The sequence below is a fragment of the Corvus moneduloides genome, chromosome 24 (assembly GCF_009650955.1).
Source record: "Corvus moneduloides isolate bCorMon1 chromosome 24, bCorMon1.pri, whole genome shotgun sequence".
Taxonomy (NCBI): domain Eukaryota; kingdom Metazoa; phylum Chordata; class Aves; order Passeriformes; family Corvidae; genus Corvus; species Corvus moneduloides.
This window is the reverse complement of record NC_045499.1, coordinates 3,569,465-3,572,841: the sequence shown is the minus strand read 5'-3', so window position 1 is coordinate 3,572,841 and position 3,377 is coordinate 3,569,465.

Here is a 3,377-nt window from a genome sequence, read left to right as displayed (position 1 = left end):
CAACCTCTGTCTCTGCAGTGCTTTTGTGTGACCTCACGCAACTCCACCATGGTTTGCTCTCTGCAGGCACCTGCACAGGTGTTATCCTGCCACAGAGCTGGCACACAACATCAATCCCAGGTAAGCACCTCTGTGCCTTTGCATTCCACCCAGATGAATCACAAATACTCTGTGTGCTGTTCACATCATAGCCTGTTACTGGAGAAGCCCAGAGCACTGGATACACCAATTACTTGACCTAATTAGCACTGCAGAAAAAGAAGGGATGGTATTTTGATTCCTCCTGTTCTGACCTAGGAGAAAATCATATAAACACCGCATCTGGGAAGCAAAAATAAACAAACCTATCCCACCTCCCCAAAACCAGACAAATGTTTCCTGTATTACCTTATTTAGTAAGTGAGTTAAATCAGGACTTGACCTACATTATTTATTTCCCATGCATGTGTTTGAATCAGAATTTCCAGTAGCTAAACTCTGACTAACCCCACCGCCCAGAGCTCCTTCTTCCCCCTATTAATTCCTTGGTAATGTTGGTGATTTTTTTTTTATTTACAAACCAAATATAAGTGAGGCTTCTGGCATCCCTGAACTGTGAACAGTGACTATGGGGACTCACATTAACATCATAGAGCTGTGTCCCTCTCCATAATTTCATTGTCAAAGGCGGCTATGCTGACAAGTGGATACAAAATGGAGAACGGAGAAAACACATGAGATAGGGAAGTGGTAAAGAAACAGGGAAAAGATCATGAGGAAGCAAGGCAGACATTTTTCTTAAAATAATGAGTTGGAGGAAGAAATAAAAGAGATTTTCTTATAAAACATTAACTGCAATGATAAAGTTCCCAATAATATTAGCAAAATTCTCCCTTTGAACTCTGGGCAAATCCAATTTTACAGCATCAGGTAATTTTGAGGGACAGACTTAACTCTACATCACATGTCATAATTATATACAAATCAACCCTTTCTATCAAGTGATTTTGTTTCTCTGACTCCAGAATTTCATCCAAACTCCTTCTTACACTTTTTAAGATATAAAAAGACAGTGGTGGAACAGAAGGCTTTTGCACAATCTAAAGGATCTCACTAGAACAGAAAGTAACTTTGTTGACAAGTCTTCATGGTTACTGAAAACCAGAAAACACAATAGCAATTCAAACCACAGCTCTGTTTGCCTGCATTTATCACCAGAAAATTACTTTACAGCAGTGTAAGTTGGACAAAACCCATAGTTTTAGGCTCCAGTACCACACATAGCTAAGCTGATGAAAGAGCTGGTTATCCAGAAGGAGAAGGCTGGCTCCCCTGCTGTCCTTTCCATGTGTGGTCCTGTTCCTTTTGGCAGCAGCAAGCTGATAGACTAGCTCACCACACCTTGGAGAACCTCACCCAGTGTCTCAGTCTTGAGTCTCAAGCCCTGTCCTGGTCTCAAAACAACAGTTTAAGTTTCAGTATACACTGAAACAAAGCCCAGATAAATGATGAATCAGAGATTCTGTGTTTACTTTCTTAGGAGGACTTTGTAGAGCAGACACAGCCATAACCATTGAGAGTCCAGTCTAGATGTAAAAAGAGATTCAGAAAGGAAGCTGTGATATTCATAGTCAAACCAAAGTCAAAAGCAAAGAAACAAAACTAAGATAAATGAGACCTGTTTCTTCTGATGCCACAGCAGGGACTCCAGCATTGTATTTACTGTCTTGTACACGTACACCTGCCCCAGTCATTCCACCACAGAGAGAGTGAGGTGTGTCTGACATCCTTGAGCACAATCACCTCTTCTCAAGGCAAAGTCATACAACAAGCAAAACGAACAGGAAGCAAAAGAGTTTGCAAATTAAAGGCATTAAAAACCCTAACACACCAAGAAGTAGTTACTTTGTAGATGATAACTTTTAACTGTTTACTCTTGTGTGGGCTTCAATGACTCACAGGACCTGATAAAGCCAGGCCGGTTAGTGGCATAGGACAGAGTGCCACTTTGTGTAGAGAAAGAGAAGTGTTTTGACATGGGAAGCCAAATGTTTTAAACACAAGCTTCTATAACCCATTAAGGACGTGTCTATCTTACACTGTATTGCTAACAATTCATCTTTCTAAAGATTGAGATCAAAAGCTAAGTGGCCTTGAACACAGATCCCTAACATTAATTATTTGCTGTGATATTCTGTACTTACTACTTGGTGAAGACACCATGGATTCCACTACAAAATTAGCTTAACCTGCTGCACTTAATGACTTGAGACTTATGCATGCACTTGAAAGCAAACGTGTATCTTTGATACTGCAAGGCCTTTTGAGAAGTATTGAGAAGTAGCTTATCCTCCAAAAACACAGAGAAAGATCAGGACACTGGGAAATCTGTGCAGGGCGAGTAAGCTCTCTCCATCCCTCCTGGCTTGACAGCCCTGGAAGGGAACAAAACATCCTTGGGAAGTTCACAGGAACAACTCATACCCGCTTGCAAGGCTTCAGGAGCACTAGGGCTGAGATACACCCTGGCAGGCTGTTACTCACCCTGTGCTGCCCTAGCTAAGCTTTCTTATCTATTTTCCTTTTTCGTTTTAGAACAGCCCAAAGAGAAGCGCAGCGTTCGCTGAGGCGAAGGCGGGACCAGCTCGGCCCGGGCCCGGCCCCAGCGCCCTCCCCGCCGCTCTCGCGAGACGCCGCCGCGCGGGCTCCATATTGGGGCATCTGTGCCCTGGGCGCGGAGCTCTCGCGAGCGCGGCCCTGAGGAGCCGCCGGGCTGTGCCGCCCGCGGAGAGCGGGCTCCGCGCTCGGGCTGTGCGGCGAGAGCAGGGCCAGTGCCCGCCGTCAGCGCCCGGAGCTGCCTGGGCTGTGCGGGGTGTACGGGGCCGGGGTTCGGGTCCGCCGCTCGGGCTGTGCCGCTCGGGGCGGGACGTGAGGGGCGGAGGCGGCGGCTGCGCCGTCCCACCTGCGGCGGGAGCGTGTCCCCGCCCCGCACGCCGGCGCCCCCGCCTCGCTCGCCGCTGGCCGCACGACCTCCGGCCGCGCCTCACGGGGCCATCCCGCCCCTCGTGGCACAGCCCGGGGAGGGAGAGAGGGAGGGAAGGCGGCGGGGGAAGGCGGTGACAGGGCCGCGCTCGACCTCGCCCCCCGTGCCTGTGGGAGGGGGGGCAGCGGCGGCGCGGGGCGGGGCGTGAGGGGCCAGCGAGGGCGTCGCTGCTGCGGGGCTGCCCCCACCCGGGAGCGCTGAGGGGAGGGAGCGAAAGAAGGAAGGAAGGAAGAAGTCGCTGCTGCTGTTGGTGCAGGAGGAGGAGAAGGAGGTAGTGGCGGCGGCGGTGCTGTTGCAGCCGCGGGCAGAGCCTCCCCCTCCCGCCGGGCCGGGCGGGGCGGGCTCCGCAACCGAG